At 40.6% G+C, this 21,015-nt stretch overlaps 1 protein-coding gene across 4 annotated transcripts in view; it reads right to left on the reverse strand.

The window, feature by feature from the left end:
• Nucleotides 1–21,015, reverse strand: part of hoatz (HOATZ cilia and flagella associated protein) — an 89,663-nt gene that overhangs the window by 64,428 nt on the left and 4,220 nt on the right. Inside the window, exon 2 of one of the 4 annotated variants that reach the window (XM_062050297.1) lies at nucleotides 20,310–20,638. The exons of the other annotated variants lie outside the window; for them this stretch is intronic. The gene's annotated coding sequence lies outside the window, so the exon portion shown is untranslated. Of the gene's footprint in view, nucleotides 1–20,309; nucleotides 20,639–21,015 lie in introns of those variants that run through there. 4 annotated transcript variants of the gene reach the window in all.

Here is a 21,015-nt window from a genome sequence, read left to right on the forward strand (position 1 = left end):
GACTCTTAGCGCAGGCAGGATGAAGTAGAGCTTTTATTGTGAAGGCAGGAACTGTGCAGTCGGTCTTGGGAGTTTTGACGACAGGTACGGCGCTAGAGTCTGTTGAAATAAAAAGTGTTTCTCGCCTTCCTGTCGGTAATTTTTTTCTTAATAATGAGCTGGCAGCAGCCAGCGTCATCTCAGAAGACCCTCGGGTGCCGTGAATGTCAATCAAGTGACGAAAGTGACGTCATAGTGAAGATTTATGATCGCTCGTTTTTAGGACTATTTTTTTAATGCCTGGCTGGCGAACGACTGACACACCCTCCGCGATCGACCGGTAGATCGCGATCGACCGGTAGATCGCGATCGACCGGTAGATCGCGATCGACGTAATGAGCACCCCTGGCCTAAAGACTCCCACTTCTACTAAGCACATCGGTAGGTTGTGTGTTCAAACCCCGGCCGAGTCATACCACAGACTATAATAATGGTACCCAGTACCTCCCTGCTTGACACTCAGCATCAAGGGTTGGAATTGGGGGTTAAATCATCAAAAATGATTCCCAGGCGTTGCCACCGCTGCTGCTCACTGCTCCCCTCACCAGGGGGTGATCAAGGGTGATGGGTCAAATGCGGAGGATAATTTCACCACACCTTGTGAGTGTGTGACTATCATTGGTACTTTAACTTTTGACTTTAGTGTATGTGCACCGATCAGCCTGAATGAGAAAGTTGTGCATGTGCTCATAGTCTTCTTCTGTGATTTTTAGACAGTCATCACTTTGTAACACAAGTGAGTTCCACCTTCATTTTAGCTTCCTGCCCTTTTTTAGAGTTCGACATGAGCCGCTTAGCTGGGACAGGTGAATGTATCACCTTCTCGCTGTTATTGGCGCCATTCTAGCTTCATTTGAAGGCCTTGAAGCGTCCAGTCCTCCATTATTCAGTTGCACTGTGCTCCAACATTTCCAGGAAATGGCGACGACGCGACGGCCTGTTGGCGGTGAAGGTGGTGTCAAAGTTAAAGTGCGGCCACGTCTCATCCAAAGCAGCTTTTAACAAGGCCGCCACGCTGTAAAACAGCCGTGTAGCTTTTATGGGCAGCGGCTGTATATTTTCTGTCTTCAGTCGGCCCTCAAGAACGCAGCCTTTGTGTCACAGTGATTTGCAGACATGCTCTTTATCACCCTTCGCCTCTTTTTCTTTTGTTGTGTATGGACATCCTCCGTGTTGTTCCACTCGCGTGAAGTGTGTGGTCATAAAAGACAGCTGATTAATCCGCTGAAGTGGTCCTTTTGAGAATCAAACGCAGCCTGTCAATCAAACACCTGTGTCTCAGTCACATAATCCCCAAGAAGTCCGCCAGATCCGGACTAGGCAGGTCCAGCTGGACTATTGCTGGGATCTTGCGTCATGGAGGCCTTTATTCATTCATCCATTAGGATGAATTAGCCCAACGTTAGCAGCAGCAACATGAATTATTGATGACTAAGCAGACAACATTGAAACCAGGGTTTCAATTAGTTTTTTTAAAGGCCCGCGCCACATTTTAAAAATACTATTAAAAAAGGGTGGAGAAAGTCGAATAAAAGAGCAAACAGGTGAAATGTAAAAAGAAAAAAGTTGCACAGTCGACTCTAATAACATAAAGCTGCCATGCAGACTGTTTTTTTCTTTAAAAACGTCATTGCTCAAAAAAATTATGATTTCAAATCAATGTTGTTATGAATTATTGACTTATTGAAGGCTTCAATTACTTAATATCAAATATTCCACTTTAAAATAAGTTGGGGTAAAATATTGCATTTTTAGGTGGCGACTTGTCGTCCAGGGTGTATCCCGCCTACCGCCCGAATGCAGCTGAGATAGGCTCCAGCACCCCCCGCGACCCCAAAATAAGGGATAAACGGTAGGAGATTTATGGATGGGATGGTGTGTTTGCCATATTAAATATAAAGTTTTCTTTGATAAAAAGGGCATAAATCAATATATCAAAATAATTAAAGACATATAATCGACAAATAGATCTGAAGTTGATCTAGAGACTTACGGGTTGAAAGTTTAAAGAATTAAATAAAAATAAAAATAAAAAATATATATAAATATATATATATATGTTTATGACTTATTTTTAACACTTTTATGAGAGGGCCCTTTTAGATCCCCATGAATTTTAGCGGATTTTTTTTTTTAACTAACATTACTCCAAAAAAATGTAGGAATTAAAATCAATATTGGTTATAAATTATTGACCGAGTTAAGACTTTAATTACTCCACATCAAATATTCCACTTAGAATATATATTTTTGAGGGAAAATATTGCATATTTTATTTGACAAAAAAGGCATACAACAAAAACATGAAAAAATAATTTTAAAAAATTTTAATCAACAGACAATCTGAAATTGATCTAAAGACTTAAGCGTTTTATATGTATATATATATATATGTATATATATATATGTATATATATATATATATATATATATATATAAAATATATATATATATATATACATACATATATATTTATATACATATATTTTTATACATATATATATATATATATATATATATATATATATACACACACATATATACATATATATACACACACACATACATATATATATATATATACACATATTTTTACATATATATATATATATATTTTTAAATATATATATATATATATATATATATATATATATATATATATATATATATATATATATATATATATATATATATATATATATATACATACACACACACACATATATACAGTACATATATATATATACATACATCAGTGACGTGCGGTGAGGTTCATGACTGGTGAGGCACGGACTTCATCACAGTCAGATTTATTGATTGATCGATTGATATATTTTTATTTCAAATATGCATAAAAACAAGAGCAAGCCTGATCCAATACAGTGCTATAGCCTTAACAGCCATTATAACAAAATGAAAAACAATGGAGAATAAAAAACAAAAACAAATGAGCATTGGACTTTCTTTTTCTTTTCTTTTTTTTTTCCTTCTTTTTTTTTTTTACATATTTGAAAAGGAGTGAGAAGAAGTTTACACTTATTTAATCCCACCCCTTTTCTTTAAATCATAAATTACTCTGAGCTAGAACTACCTGTTCACTCAATGTACAAACTCAAAGAACTTATATATACTGTACATACATCATAGATATATACATACATATGCACACTACACACATACATAGCCACATCATTACCACTAGTGATCATGGAAATGGTATGATGCCACCACAACAACACCACATTTACAAACATATGAACCCTAAATAGTATCTTATTCACCATTTGATTGGCAGCAGTTAACGGGTTATGTTTAAAAGCTCATACCAGCATTCTTCCCTGCTTGGCACTCAGCATCAAGGGTTGGAATTGGGGGTTAAATCACCAAAAAATATTCCCAGGCACGGCGCCGCTGCTGCCCACTGCTCCCCTCACCTCCCAGGGGGTGAACAAGGAGATGGGTCAAATGCAGAGGACAAATTTCACCACACCTAGTGTGTGTGTGACAATCATTGGTACTTTAACTTAACTTTAACTTTACACATTCAAACTGTAGCACACAAAAAGGCACATTTAATAAAAAAAACTTTATTATTGTCTTACCTTTACTTATAAGTGCGGGAACAGTGGTGTTTGTGTTGGAGGAGTTCTAAATGAATGAAATATGAAATCCGTGCTGCAGTCTGCAAGTGTACCTAATGTTGTGTCCCTGCGGTCGTTCGCGGCTCCTCCAGCACGAGCTTTGTCGTTTTTGCACTTTTAGGCTTCTTGTTAAGTGACTTTTTTTGGGTGGATTCGGTCTTGCACGTGGAGGGTTTGGGTGTGGGCTTTGGTTGGGGTGGCACTCCCGTCGGGCGGTGTGTTCTGCGGCGGAGGTGCTTGGCACCAGGAGGCGGGGTTATGAGGCGAGCCTTTCACAGTGCGTCTTCGCAGCAGTTTTATGATCGCTCAGCACAAGAAATACGTTACACACATACAGTTGTTGACAAAATACACTGTACATTATATACCTCAGCTAACTAAACTATGGAAATGTATAATATAATTCATATAGCAATACGGTCTCACTGCACAGCAGGCCAGCAGTTAGCCGAGTCATTGCGCACAATCCATGGTGAGGCACAACGCAGTGACGTGCCTCAACTGGCTGCTGATCACCGCACCGTCTCTTCTCAGTATTTGAACGGCAAATGTGAAAATAAAAATAAAAATAATCTAAAACTGGTGAAGTTAAATGGAAAATAACTTTAGTATAATCACTGGATACATATAACAATTTATTTTTTTTTAATTCTTTTTACATATTTGTTCTTTCCATGACTGCACGTCACTGACATACATCTCCGAGACTGCAAAGATACCTTTGGTGGGGGGGGGGGGGGGGGGGGGGGGTCATCAAATTTGCATAATCTGCTATGATGGAATGATTTTCCTAAAAAAAAAATGTTTCACTGGTGTTTTTCACAATTGATTCTCTTTAGTTTTATCCTGCTTCTAAATTTGTGTTTTAACTCTTGTGCAGACCTTTGTGAAAATTTGCTACGTAAATAAAGTCGACTGGATTGGATACCAAGGCTAAAAAAAGTAAAAATACATCTTAATTAACATTAAGATATATTACATCCGGGTTTGGCAGTAATGTTTAGGGCAGGGGTCACCAACCTTTTTGAAACCAAGGGCTACTTCTTGGGTACTGATTAATGCGAAGGGCTACCAGTTAGATACACACTTAAATAAATTGCCAGAAGTAGCCAATTTGCTCAATTTACCTTTAACTCTGTTATTATTAATAATTAATGATATTTATCTTTGTGGAAACACTGATCATCGTAATGATTTCTCACAATAAATATATATAGAAACAGATAAATATCAATATGCAACACTTTATTTTTATATTTTCTCTAAGTGCACATTTTTCAAATTGAACATTTTCAAATGATCACTTCTAAGACAGTCTTGTGAAATCACAATATCCCATTTTAACTAGCTAGCCACTAACATTTTTTTAACAAATCATGAATTACTTTGCACCATGTTTGTACAAATAATAACTCATGTAAAATACAAAAGTAAACGCTCAAATTTTTAAATCATGTCACACTTTGAACTGGACACCAAATCTGTTATCTGTTTCTTTGTCAGTTAGTGGGAAGCCTGGCATTGCATGCTGTTAACTAGTGTGTTGTACTCTGGTGTGTAACTTGACACTGCAACTCTGAGTGAGTATTGCAGATGCGCATCAGTGAGGCATGTTCTGTGTTTGTTCTTGATGAAGTTCATGTCAGAAAAGGCTGATTCACAAAGATAAGATTTTTCCTCATTGTTTGCGGAACCTTCTTAATCTTTTGGACATATTTTCACAGCAATCTGGCCTTAAGCTTAATTATGATAAATGTAAAAATGTTAAGGATCGGAAATCTAAAGGGAACGTCCTTTCGAATGGAATGCAAAGTGCCTGTTTTGTGGACAGATGGACCAGTTAACATACTTGGTGTTGTTGTCCCAGAAAATCTGGAAGATCTAGGCTCAGTAAATTATGATAATCGACTAAGAAAGCTGGACAAAATTATGCAATTATGGAAAGGGAAATCCCTAACCTTGTATGGTAAAATGTCTATTGCCAACTCGTTAATTATTCCTCAATTTATTTATTTGTTTTTGTCATTACCAGCTCCATCACAAAACTTTTTTAAGATTTATGAGCGGAGGGTCTTCGATTTAGTCTGGAACGGCAAACCAGAAAAGATTAAAAGAAAGGTTCTGTACAAAGAGTATGAATATGGGGGCCTGAAACTTCTCAACCTTGAAGCTATGTGTCTGTCTTTAAAAGCATCAATTGTTCCAAAGATGTATTTAAACATTGAGTGGTACACAAATGTCCTGTTGGACAAAAAACATGTACTGTATCAAAAGAAATTGTATCCTTTTTTACAAGTGATCCCCTCCCAGAGAGTCTGCTGGGAAACATAAAGGAAACAATCCACTCATAGTGGTGTTTTCAATTTTATGTGCCAGAAAAAAGAGACGATATTTTGCAGCAGTTAATATGGATGAACTCTAATATTGTAATAGATGGAAAGCCTTTCTTTTGGAAAAATATGTTTGAAAGAGGAATCATTTTTGTCAATGATATTATCAATGAGAATGGTAAAATTATGAAGTATGATGAATTTAGAGCTATGTATGGTGATGCTTGCTCAAGCTTTTCATTTTATCAACTAACTGGAGTAATTGGGAAAAGATGGAAACAAATAATTAATTATGGAACTACTAAATTATTAGTTTGTAAACCTCTAATAAGAAATTCTAGTTGGCAAAAAGGAACTAAAATAAATAGAAAAATATATAATTTTTTATTTAATAAAGAAATCTTTGAAGGCTGCCTCATACAACACAAATGGAAAATGGGAGGACTTTTTTGACTGCCCGTTGCCATGGGATGCCATATTCAAACTAATCTATAAAACCACTATCGATGTGCAAAATCGTTATTTTCAAATTAAAATTATTTATAACTTCTTACCCACAGGGAAAATGTTAAAATTATGGAATATGACAGAGTCAGATGATTGCCGATTTTGTTGTCAGGAGCCTGAATCCACCCTGCATTTGTTTTGGTATTGTCATATTGTGTCTTTGTTTTGGGTGGAAGTTGAAAAAATGTGTTTAAGGATTGGTTTGTTTATGAAGCTTAATGTGGTTTCTGTTATTTTAGGAGAGTTCATTGACAATCATGATTTAGTCAATTTAATTATAGTACTTGGTAAAATGTTTATTTTTAAGGCCAAAAACAGATATTCACTTAGTATTACTTTCTTTAAAACATTTGTTCAGTATTTTCTAACTTTAGAAAGTTACATGGTTGAAAACGATAATGATGCCAAAAAACATTTAAAAAAAGATGAGAAGTCCTCAAAGGCTTATTTTGAAAGTATAATTATGTTTATAGATTATATGATATCTGTTGTTATGTTCCCTAATTTGAGTGACCTGGACATAATCTGGACTGTACATAAATGCTTATTTTGAAAATGTAATTTTGTTTATAAATTATATGCAATCTGTTGTGTTCCCTAATTTTTTTCTGTGTACATGAATGAAGGTGTGTGTTGCTGAGTCCGACTTGGACATTATCTGGACTGGGCCTGGTTTAAAAAACCCTTTAAACAAATCTAATTTCATTGACAACCTGGTCTGTTGAAGATTAGGCCCTTTTTTAAAAAATAAAATAAAATAAGATAAATAAATAAAAAACATTTTCTTGGATAAAAAAGAAAGTAAAACAATATAAAAATAATGACATAAAAAATAGTAATTAATGAAAATGTTAGTGGACCAGCAGCCTATACAATCATGTGTGCTTCAGGGACTGTGTCCCTTGCAGATGTGTTGTCTATGTTGTGGGAACCAGAATATTGGTAGCAGAAAGAAATAACCCCTTTTGTGTGAGTGGGTGTGGATGAGTGTGCATGGGGGAGGTTGTTTGGGTTGATGCACTGATTGAAAGTGTATCTTGTGTTTTTTCTATGAAGATTTAATTTAAAAATAATAATAATAATAATAATTTTTTTAAATTTTTTTTTTAATTTTTAAATTTTTTTTTTTTTTTAGAACAGGCCCACGGTCGACTCATCTGGTCCTTACGGGCGACCTGGTGCCCGCGGGCACCGCGTTGGTGACCCCTGGTTTAGGGTAATCAAAGTCTTTTTCCGGTGGTCAAGTTTTCGGTAATTCAATATATATATATATATATATATATATATATATATATATATATATATATATATATATATATATATATATATATATATATATATATATATATATATATATATATAAAATATATATATATATATATATATATATATATATATATATATATATATATATATATATATATATATATATATATATATATATATATATATATATATATATATATATATATATATATATATATCCATTCAAACTGCAGCAACCTGCTGGTGGTTATGTTAAATGTTCGAGTGGTTTGGATTTTATGTCAGTTTTTCCCATGTTTGCAAACACACCGTCCGTGCCTGAAAGGTGATTGGCGGAGAATGAGGAGGTGTTGTGTGTCCGGGGAAGCGTGGACTCACGAGACGAAAATGTGTGCACGGAGGTAAAATCTGTTGGAGTTGTGCAGTTTCTTATCACAAGATTGGTAATAAAAGTTAAAAATAGCATCAGACTTTGTGTGATTTCTTCTGAGGGCTTCAATATATTATATTACTTTAATTTTTTTTAAAGTAAAAAAAACCTACTTATTTTCAAGGTGTGGCTGTAATAAAAATGCTGTGGCGGTCCGCAACATTCAGTTACTTTAAAGGGGAAACCCTGTATGTATGTGTATATATATATATATATACCCAAAACAAAGTGAAGTTGGGACGTTGAGTAAATCATAAATAAAAACAGAATACAATGATTTGCAAATCCTTTTCAACCTATATTCAATTGAATAGACTGCAAAGACAAGATACTTAATGTTCGAACTGGAAAACGTTGTTATTTTTTGCAAATATTAGCTCATTTGGAATTTGATCCCTGCAACATGTTTCAAAGAAGCTGGCACAACTGGCAAAAAAGACTGAGAAAGTTGAGGAATGGTCACTTATTTGGAACATCCCACAGGTGAACAGGCTAATTGGGAACAGGTGGGTGCCATGATTGGGTATAAAAGCAGCTTCCATGAAATGCTCAGTCATTATCAAACAAGGATGGGGCGAGGGTCACCACTTTGTGAACAAATGCTTAAGCAAATTGTCCAACAGTTTAAGAACAGTATTTCTCAAGGAGCTATTGCAAGAAATTTAGGGATTTCACCATCTACAGTCTCTAATATCATCAAAAGGTTCAGAGAATCTGGAGAAATCACTGCACGTAAGCAATGATATTATGGACCTTCTATCCCTCAGGCGGTACTGCATCAAAAAGCGACATCAGTGTGTAAAGGACATCACCACATGGGCTCAGGAACACTTCAGAATACCACTGTCAGTAACTACAGTTTGTTGCTACATCTGTAAGTGCAAGTTAAAACTTTACTATGCAAAGCGAAAGCCATTTATCAACAACACCCACAAACGCCGCCGGCTTCGCTGGGCCCGAGCTCATCTAAGATGGACTGATGCAAAGAGGAAAAGTGTTCTGTAGTCTGACGAGTGTACTGTACATCTGTGATGGTATGGGGGTGTATTAGTGCCCAAAGCAAGGGTCACTTACACATCTGTGAAGGCACCATTAGTGCTGAAAGGTATATACAGGTTTTGGAGCAACATATGTTCCCATCCAAGCAACGTTATCATGGACGCCCCTGCTTATTTCAGTAAGACAATGCCAAGCCTCGTGTTAAAACAGCGTGGCTTTATAGTAAAAGAGTGTGGGTACTAGACTGGCCTGCCTGTAGTCTAGACGAGTCTCAAATTGAAAATGTGTGGCGCAATATAATTGCACTTTTTTTTTATTTTTTTTTATTTTTTTTTACAAAAAGGGCATAAAACATCCCAAAATTAGTTTTTACTTTACAGCGACAGATACACCTGAAGTTGATCTCGACAATAAAGCGTTTAATTTTTGGACTTATTTTTTCAATTTCTATGATTGAGACCCTTCCAGGTCCCTTGGACCAAACTTGAGGGAAACAAAACTATACATTGTATTGGTTTAGAAAATGAAAATAATCAAAAGGGCCCCCGCATTCTTCATTTTCCAGTGTGCGGCCCTCAGTGAAAAAAGTTTGGACACCCTTGAATTAGCCCAACATGAGCAGCAGCACCATTAATGATGACTAAGCAGGGAACATTTTGTGACATTTATAAGAATGTTCTTTTATTTTTTTACATTCTTCGTAGTTCACTATTAAGTAAATGCCACAAGTCGATGGCGTAGTAGCGTCACGTTAAAGCTTCTCTCGGAATGAATTGTGTGTTTTCGCGGCGCTTTAGAATCCTCCGACGTGTGATTCAATCTGCATCCTCTGGATGCGCATGAAACGCCAGCAGTGAAATATTAAGACACTGGGGCATATTCCTCCCCCCTAACTTCATCTAAGTTCATCTCCGTGGAGCAAAGCAAACAGCTGGTGCACCAATATGAATATTGATATGAATATTAGGTGTTTGCCCCCCCTGGGGAGCACACAGGTGGAGCTGAGATAGCAGCGAGCTAAGTGGAGACGTTAAAGATGGTGGTGCTCATGGAGAAGGCCGATAAGCAAAAACACTTTTGTTTATTTGTTTATCTCTGCCCTACAGCTGCTCCTACGGTACAAACACATGATCACTTATCATTTCTTTTTCACTTTTGTTTTACACCGCACATGTCTTTCTATCCTGCTGAGTTAAGGGCCGAGGCCAGGGGGGTCCAAACTGAAAAATTAAAAGCATGCGGCGGCCATTTTGATATTTTTCACTTTCAAAACCAATAAAATATATTTAAAAAATTCACCCTTTAGGGCTCCCCTCAAGGGTCTCAGTCATAAAAATGTTAAAAAATAAATCATGTATTCTTTTTTCTATTATTATCCAATGCTTAAATCTGTAATCAACTTCAGGTCTATCTGTCGACATAAAGTAAGAAAAAAATGTACATATATTTTTATGTTTTATGCCTTGGGGATCCAAAAGGGCCCCACTCATAAAAGTGTTAAAATAAGACATACTTTTACAAAAATGTTTTTTTTTATTTTTTACTTTGAACACTTAAATCTCTTGATACACTTCAGATCTATCTGTCGATTATACATTTTTATATATTTTTTGTTTTCCTTATTTGTTCTTTTCATGCAATTTTTTGTCAAACACAAAATAAGCAATACCATCCATCTTCTTCCGCTTATTCGAGGTCGGGTTGCGGGGGCAGCAGCCTAAGCAGGGAATCCCAGACTTCTCTCTCCCCAGCCACATCGTCCAGCTCCTCCCGGGGGATCCCGAGGCGTTCCCAGGCCAGCCGGGAGACATAGTCTTCCCAACGTGTCCTGGGTCTTCCCCGTGGCCTCCTACCGGTCGGACGTGCCCTAAACACCTCCCTAGGGAGGCGTTCGGGTGGCATCCTGACCAGATGCCCGAATCACCTCATCTGGCTCCTCTCGATGTGGCGGAGCAGTGGCTTTATTTTGAGCTCCTCCCGGATGGCAGAACTTCTCGCCCTATCTCTAAGGGAGAGCCCCGCCACCCGGCGGAGGAAACTCATTTCGGCCGATCTTGTCCTTTCGGTCATAACCCAAAGCTCATGACCATAGGTGAGGATGGGAACGTAGATCGACCGGTAAATTGAGAGCTTTGCCTTCCGGCTCAGCTCCTTCTTCACCACAATGGATCGATACAGCGTCCGCATTACTGCCTGTCGATCTCACGATCCACTCTTCCCTCACTTGTGAACAAGACTCCGAGGTACTTGAACTCCTCCACTTGGGGCGGGGTCTCCTCCCCAACCCGGAGATGGCACTCCACCCTTTTCCGGGCGAGAACCATGGACTCAGACTTGGAGGTGCTGATTCTCATCCCAGTCGCTTCACACTCGGCTGCGAACCGATCCAGTGAGAGCTGAAAATCCTGGCCGGATGAAGCCATCAGGACCGCATCATCTGCAAAAAGCAGAGACCTAATCCTGCAGCCACCAAACCGGATCCCCTCAACGCCTTGACTGCGCCTAGAAATGCTGTCCATAAAAGTTATGAACAGAATCAGAGAGTATGGGGTATCGGACTGTCTGATTGTGGCGGTCCGCTCCCTGTACGATCAGTGTCAGAGCTTGGTCCACATTACCGGCAGTAAGTCGGACACGTTTCCAGTGAGGCTGCCCTTTGTCACCGATTCTGTTCAAAATAAGCAATACTTTCCCCAAAAATATTTCAAAGTAGAATATTTATTGTAGTAATTGGAGCCTTGAATAGGTCTGTAATTTATAACAACATTGATTTGATTCAGTATTATTTTTTGAGCAATGAGTTAACAATGCAACTTTTGTACTATTACATTTCTCCCTTTTGCTCTCGCACTTTTTATGTTATTTAAAATGTATTGTATGTAATAAAATGTGTGGAATGTGCCGCGGGTCGTGAAAAAATTAGCTGCAGGCCGCAAATGGCCCCCGGGCCGCACTTTGGATACCTCTGATCCAGGCACATCTAAACCTATAAGTAACGTTCCTGCATATAATCAAAAGCGTGTAATACACACTACATGTACACTACAAGGGAGAACAAAAGGGAAGTGGGTGAGAATACGTGCATGTTAAACACAGCATGTTAAGATGAGCTCTGCTAACCTCTTATGGCAAACTGACAACATTACAGCAGCCACTGTCAATGCTAAAACTTGTTATTGCTTTTTGGAAACATTTGTTGTTATTATTTTAGCAATGTGACCACAAGGAGGAAAGGTGCTCCGTTTTGCAATTTTCATGCAAAACCGCGCAATTGTTAAGGTCAGGGCTACCACATTAAAAAAATAACCTGCAAAAATACTTTATAGTCTGGAGAATGTTAAAGGGGGACTATGATTTAACACATGTCCTTGTGGTCTAGATCAGAGGTCTTCAACGAGAGGTGGGCCGCCAAATCTTCGGTTGATTTAAAAAATATGTATTTTATTTTATTTTGTATTTTACTCAGATGTAAATGTCTTTAAATACACATGAACATTGAGCCAACACACTGCCATATAGTTAAATGTGAATAAGTAACAACATATAACATGAAAAATGATATCATGCTATTGTTAGCATTTAAGGTAGCTAGCAAGTGACACGCTAGTTGTCAGCTAGTGATTAATGTGTTAACTGTCAGCTAGCGTTTAGCGCTCTAGTTTCCATCTAACGATTAGCGCTAGGGGAGAAGACGACAGCCTCCACGCGGCCTCCCCTGCAAGTAATGAGATATGGTGCAAGACCAGCTCATGAAACGAATGTCGCCACCCAATCGTCACGCTGTCAGATCAGGGCGCAAGAGGCCGGGGGGACGCAAGCTCACGTCAGGGCGGGCAGCCATCCCGATCATCGAGCGCCAGGGCCTGACAGTGCTCCAGCTAAATGTCGAGGGCCTCACCACCGCCAAACTGGACATCATACGCCACCTCGCCGACTCCCATGAAGTCGCGGCCGTCCTCCTTCAGGAGACGCACTGTGGAAAAGCAGACTTTCTCAGGTTGCCTGGGTTCCACCTCGCCGGCTCCATCCTCAGCAGGCAGCACGGGATGGTCACCTTTGTCAGGTCTGACCTCAGCTGGACAGCCACAGGCCAATCCCCACCAGGCGCTAGTCTCGAGTGGATGTCCACGAGGATACAGACAACAACGGTTGTGAACGTGTACAAGCCCCCACCATCTGTACTGTCCACATCGGCCCTCCCAACTACCCCGGCACCTGCCATCTACGCCGGGGATTTTAACTGCCAGCACACCGACTGGGGATACTCCCACACAACACCGAATGGGGAGACGCTGAGCGAGTGGGCCTCCAATGCCAACGCCCATCTCCTGTTTGACCCCAAAGAGCCACCAAGCTTCTACTCCTCCAGATGGAACACCTTCACCAACCCAGACCTCGCCTTTGCTGTGTTCCACAGTAATGACCCGATGCCAGAGAGAAGGGTCATTGACAGGTTCCCCCGATCACACCACCGACCATCTGTCATCAGAATACCATCACTGGTGCAGCCGGTCGCAGGGAAGCCTGTCAAAAGATGGAATTTCCGGAAGGCCAACTGGCATGCTTTTTCTGTTGACACAGAGAGAAGATCTGTCACCCTCCCGGACCCAGACACTCCTAATGTGGATGCTGCATATGCAGCCTACTGTGAAGTGCTGACAGGGGCAGCGAAGAAAACCATACCACGAGGCTACAATGCAAACTACATCCCGGGTTGGAACGAGGAGTGCAACCACCTCCTGCGAGCCCACCAGCAGGCTAGCTCAAGAGCTGAAGTGGATGCGACAGCAACGGCACTGCTTGAGAAGCTGGACGCCACTCGCAGGGCTATATGGACAGAGGTCGTCGAGTCGATTGACTTTACCCACTCCAGCCGTAAAGCGTGGCAGACCATAAACCAGCTCTCAGGAAGAAGTACACCGCCTCCCAAGTGCCCTGTGACAGCAAACTCCATTGCAGCCTAACTCCTGAAAAATGGCCGCTTCCCAGACGCAGACAAAGAGTTTGCCCGCTCAACATCCCACGAGGTATCCAGTCTCTCTAGGGCGGCCAGTGTTAATGCCAACCTGTCAGGAGATTTCACACCAGCTGAGCTCAAGGACGCTATGGCCAAACTCAAACAAGGCAAGGCACCAGGCTCCGCCAACATCCACCCAGAGTTTGTGATCCACCAGAGCGAAATAACATCTGCCTGGCTGCGTGCATTCTTCTCTGCGTGCCTTCGGAGGTCCAAGCTCCCAAGGGCATGGCGACGGGCCGCTGTCATAGCCCTCTTGAAAACCAACAAACCTGCGGATGACCCCAAGTCCTACAGACCAATCTCGTTGCTGTGCGTCCCTTTTAAAATCTTGGAGAGGATTATACACAGCCGAATTGAGCCAGTAGTTGACTCACAACTTCCGAGGGAACAGGCTGGCTTCCGTCGGGGCATGTCTACAGTGGACCAGGTAACCCTTCTCACACAAGATCTCGAGGACAGCTTCCAGGCCAAAACCAAAGCTGGGGTGGTACTACTGGACCTGACTGCTGCTTACGATACCGTCTGGCACTGCGAACTCCACCTGAAGCTGCTGAGAACAATCCCGGACCGTCATATGGTCAACTTCATCATGGAGATGCTGTCAAACCGCAGCTTCATTCTCCAGACCAGTGATGGCCAGCGCAGTAGGCTCAGGAGGCTGAGAAACGGGGTCCCACAAGGGTCTGTCCTCTCACAGATGCTCTTCAACATCTACATCTTTGACCTACCGGTGACGACATCTAGAAGGTATGGATACGCATACCAACCGCCTTCCCACATGGAAGGCGGTTGAAGAGGGTCTCAATCAGGACATGGACGTCCTGGCTGCCTACCTTCGAAGCTGGCGACTGCAGCTCAGTAAGGGAAAGACTGTATCAGCAGCATTCCACCTCTGCAACAGGGAAGCAAGAAGGGAGCTGGAGATCTTAGTGGACAACAAACCCCTGGAGTTCCAGCAGGCCCCAAAGTACCTGGGCGTACGCTTGGACAGGACACTGTCCTACAAACAACATTTGGATGAAGTGAGGGCTAAAGTAACAGCAAGGGTCTCACTCATCCGGCGCCTAGCTGGTACAACCTGGGGGGCCTCGGCCAAGGTACTACGTATCTCCACACAAGCCCTCGTATTCTCTGCAGCTGAGTACTGTGCCCCAACCTGGTGTAGAAGCCCACATGCCAAGAAGGTCGATACGGCCATCAACAATGCCCTCCGGATCATAAGTGGCTGCCTGAAACCCACCCCCGTGTTCTACCTGCCAGTCCTAGCAGGGATAGCGCCAGCCGGCCTACGGCGAGAGGCCGCTACCCTCGCCCTGGCAAGGAAAGCCCAGGAACACAGCTGGCACCTCCTCCATGAAACCACCACCATGGCAACACCTCCAAGCAGACTCAAGTCCCGCCACCCATACAATCAGGCCGCACAAGAGATGCTTATTTCCATCCCGGAGGATCTGACAACCAAAGCCTGGCTGGCAGCGGAATGGAAGCAGGAGTGGGAGTCAGCAGGACAGACACGCCTACACCATTACAGCCAGGATCCTGGAGGTGGCGTGGAGGGAGAAGATCTACCTCGCCGGCAATGGACCCTCCTGAACCGCCTTCGCACAGGGGTTGGTTGCTTCAAAGCGTCCATGAAGAAGTGGGGCCTAACAGACAGTGCAGCGTGTGAGTGCGGGGAGCCTGAGCAGACTGCCGACCACATCATCACCACCTGTCCCCGGCATAGACCACCTTCAGAGGAGGGCCTCTTCCAAGTGAGACCTGAGACGAGGGAGTGGCTACACGACACGAACATGGACATATGAAGACGATACACGAAAGAAGATTAGCGCTGTAGTTGTCAGCTAGTGATTAACGCCCAAGTTGTCAGCTAGTGATTATGCATACATACACACACACACATATACATACGTTACATATATATATATATATATATATATATATATATATATATATATATATATACTGTCAGTGTTGGGACTAACACGTTACAAAGTAACGCGTTACTGTAAGGCCGTTAGTTTCGGCGGTAACTAGTAATCTAACGCGTTATTTTTTTATATTCAGTAACTCAGTTACCGTTACTACATGATGCGTTACTGCGTTATTTTTTATGTAGTATCGGCTAGAACAGGGGTCGGCAACCCGCGGCTCCGGAGCCGCATGCGGCTCCTTGACCACTCTGATGCGGCTCAGCTACATACATGCCGACCCCCCCGATTTTCCCAGGAGACTTATGGATCTCAGTGTCTCTCATAGATTACTCCCAGGGAAAAAATAATCCTATTTACACTCTAATTGCTAAATAAAGGGCGTGCCCTAATTGCACTGCAGTAATTGTCCTCTATAGCATTTACATACAGCATGCCAGTCCAGCCACATGTTGTTATTACTTGCACACACAGGAGACAGCAAAGCATACTTACTCATCAGCCACACAGCTTACACTGACGGTAGCCGTATCAAACAACTTTGACATTGTTACGTTACAAATATGCGCCACACTGTGAACCCACACCAAAAAAGAATGAAAAACACATTTCTGGAGAACATCCCACCGTAACACAACATAAACACAACACAACCATTACCCAGAATCCCATGCAGCCCTAACTCTTCCGGTCTACATTATGCACCCCCGCTACCACCAAATCCCCCCACACATCAACCCCCCCCCCCCCCCCCCTCCGTGCGTTGGTTGAGCGGAAGAGTTAGGGCTGCATGGGATTCTGGGTATTGGCACCGTCAGTGTAAGATGTGTGGCTGCTGAGGTAGTACGCCTTGCTGTCACTTACATGAGCAAGCTGAAACTGCATTCTACATGTGGTCGAGCAGGTACACTGTTAGGGCAGACTGTAGAGGGCGCCAAATGCAGTGTCATCACGCTCTGGTATTCGGGAGTCTCCCGGGAAAAATAAGAGGGTTGGCAAGTATGACGCTATCAAGCGCCATTCATTCAAAACTCGCGGGCCGCACTAACATCAAATTTCCACATTAAAGTGCGTGCCGGTGCGTGTGTCGGAGACCCCTGGTTAACATAGCACAAAGTATTTAAGCTTTGTATGCGAATTTAAAAAAAATTGTGTGGCTCCCATTACTTTCTTTAATTTGTGAAACTTGCCAAAATGGCTCTTTGAGTGGTAAAGGTTGCCGACCCCTGGGCTAGAAACAGATGCGCTGCGGTGTCGTTCTTCTAAATCTTCCTCTGTCACAAGCCAGAGAGAAGAAAAGAAGCGTGTGTGTGTGTGTGTCTGGGTGTGGGTGTGGGAAGGGGAGGCACACACGTGATCCGCGGTTTGATATATAAAACAAAACAAAAAGGTTGTTCACATGCACGTTCAGTCCACACACAGCGTGGTCATGGCGAGCGGAGTAACGGAGGAGCTTGAACGCCCCGCGCCATTTAATCGGTGTGTTTATAGATGCAGACTCCGTTGTGCAAAACGAGGGTTTTAAACACATGCTGAACGTGCTTGAGCCACGTTACAACATCCCGTCGCGCACCCACTTCAGCGATAAGATTGTGGAGGTCTTTATGAGCAGGAGAAGAAAAAAGTTGTGGATGAACTATCCCGAGCATCATCTGTTGCGCTCACGACAGACTGGTGGACGTCCAGGGAAACTATGTGACGATAAGCGCTCACTTTATCACAGCAGACTGGCAGATGAGAAGACACGCCCCCTCTACGAGAGTCACATTGCGCAGGTACTGACACAAGCAGTGGAGGAATGGAAGATAAAGATATCCCAGTCACAAGTGATAATGCCAAAAATCAAATAAATGCAGTGAATGAGGCAGGACTGGGACCACAGGTAGGTGCTTTGCACATGTAGTGAATTTGGCATCACAGAAGGGAATATCAGTCAATAGGATGGATCAGGAAGGGCTAGGTTTCCTAGCACAACAGCTGCTCATGTGCTTAAGACAAAGCAAGAAATGCTAAAGCTGCCTACTCATAAAGCTCATACATGATGTCCCAACAAAGTGGAACTCCACTTATGATATGTTGCAGCAGCAGGCAGCTATATACTCTGTATTGACCCACAAGACCCTGAAGGCAAATGTCAAAGACATCATCAACCTGTCTGATGATGATGTGAGAGTGGCAGAGGAGGTCCTCCAGGTGCTTAAACCCCTCAAAAGTGTTACATCTCTACTGAGCACTGAAACTTCACCATCTGTGTCAATGATCCTGCCACTGAAAACAAGGATTCTACAATCCATGGCTCCAAGTGTGGAAGACAGTAGCATCACTCCAGATGTCAGGCTTTATTTCACTATCTATGTTTCAAGGAAGATGATGTGCCTTCTTATGTTGCACTTTAACTTGTTTTTTATTAATGGTCATTGGTCCAAGTTTAAAGAAAGGAGAAATGCCTTTTTATGTTGCACTGTTTTTCATTAATTATGTTAAAATGAAAATAAAAATGCATGTCAAGTTGATCAACAGATTGTATTATTCTCCAGTGCAATAACAGTACTGAAATGAAGGCTAAAAGGGCATTAATGGGAGCTTTAAAAAAAACTAACTAAATAGTTACTTTTCACAGTAACGCATTACTTTTTGATGTAAGTAACTGAGTTAGTAACTGAGTTACTTTTGAAATTAAGTAACTAGTAATTGTAACTAGTTACTGGTTTTCAGTAACTAACCCAACACTGTATACTGTATATATACACATATGTTTTTTTTTTTAAAAAGTTAAAGTACCAATGATTGTCACACACACACTAAGTGTGGCGAAATTATTCTCTGCATTTGACCCATCAGCCTTGATCACCCCCTGGGAGGTGAGGGGAGCAGTGAGCAGCAGCGGTGGCCACGCCCGGGAATCATTTTTGGTGATTTAATCCCCAATTCCAACACTTGATGTTAAGTGCCAAGCAGGGAGGTAATGGGTCCCATTTTTATAGTCTTTGGTATGACTCGGCCGGGGTTTGAACTCACAACCTACCGATCTCAGGGCGGACACTCTAACCACTAGGCCACTGACGAAAATAGGCATAATAAACAAAGAGAGGTATATATATATACATATATATATATATATATATATATATATATATATATATATATATATATATATATATATATATATATATATATATATACCTATATATATATATATATACCTATATATATATATATATATATATATATATATATATATATATACATATACATATATGTATATGTATATATATATATACACATATATACATATATATATATATACATATGTATATATACATATATATATACATATATATATATACATATGTATATATACATATGTATGTATATACATGTATACATATATACGTATATGTGTACATGCATATTTATATTATATATATATATATATATATATATTTATATTATATATATATATATATATATATATATATATATATATATATATATATATATATATATATATATATATATATATATATATATATATATATATATATATATATATATATATATATACACAACATATACATTAAACATATATATCAAGGTTTTTTGCCCTTTTTGTCAAATAAAATCTGTTTTTTTAGGCAAAAACACAAAATATGCAACATTTCCCCCCAAAAGGTTTTCAGAGTGGAATATTGGATGTAAAGTAATTGGAGCCTTAAATCATTCATAACACCATTGCTTTTAATTCACTATTATTTTTTGAGCAATGACAGTTTTTTTGGACGTTGATCTTACATCCATGATGTCGTTCACAACAACACAAGAAGATGAGATGTGTTGCGGGTGTATGGATTGTTCTTGCTAGCTTTAGCTTCCAGGTTTTAAGTGGCCCTCTCCACATTGTTTAGTTTAAGAAGTGAGATGGGGATGATTGGACACATTATTTTCCCAAACAAATGTTAATTTTCCTCACAATGACAACATTTCACTCCCATTTAAGTCAATTATCCTGATATTCTGCGTTTGACAGCAGATTTTGTTTTATTGGCCAATTGTACGGAAATCATATGCCTTACTTTTTTTGTTGAGTTCAGTGTTTATTGATAAGACGTACAAGCGCTGTGTCAAATAAAAATGTCCCAACCATGGTGAAATCCAAAACTTCTACAAAACCCAAAACCAGTGAAGTTGGCACGTTGTGTAATTCGTAACTAAAAACAGAATACAATGATTTGCAAATCCTTTACAACTTATATTCAATTGCATCAGTCCATCTTAGATGAGCTTGGACCCAGCGAAGCTGGCGGCATTTCTGGGTGTTGTTGATAAATGGCTTTGACTTTGCATAGTAGAGTTTTAACTGGCACTTACAGATGTAGCGACGAACTGTAGTTACTGACAGTGGTTTTCTGAAGTGTTCCTGAGTCCATGTGGTGATATCCTTTACACACTGATGTCGCATTTTGATGCAGTACCACCTGTGGGATCGAAGGTCACAAGCATTCAATGTTGGTTTTCAGCCTTGCTGCTTATGTGCAGTGATTTCTCCAGATTATCTGAACCTTTTGATGATATTACGAACCGTAGATGGTGAAATCCCTAAATTCCTTGCAATAACTTGTTGAGGAATGTTCTTAAACAATTTGCTCAGGCGTTTGTTGACAAAGTGGTGACCCTCGCCCCATCCTTGTTTGTGAATGACTGTGCATTTCATGGAAGCTGCTTTTATACCCAATCATGGCACCCACCTGTTCCCAATTAGCCTGTTCACCTGTGGGATGTTCCAAATAAGTGTTTGATGAGCATTCCTCAACTTTCTCAGTCTTTTTTTCCACTTGTGCCAGCTTTTTTTAAA

Source organism: Entelurus aequoreus, linkage group LG06 (genome assembly GCF_033978785.1).
Source record: "Entelurus aequoreus isolate RoL-2023_Sb linkage group LG06, RoL_Eaeq_v1.1, whole genome shotgun sequence".
In the NCBI taxonomy this organism is placed as follows: domain Eukaryota; kingdom Metazoa; phylum Chordata; class Actinopteri; order Syngnathiformes; family Syngnathidae; genus Entelurus; species Entelurus aequoreus.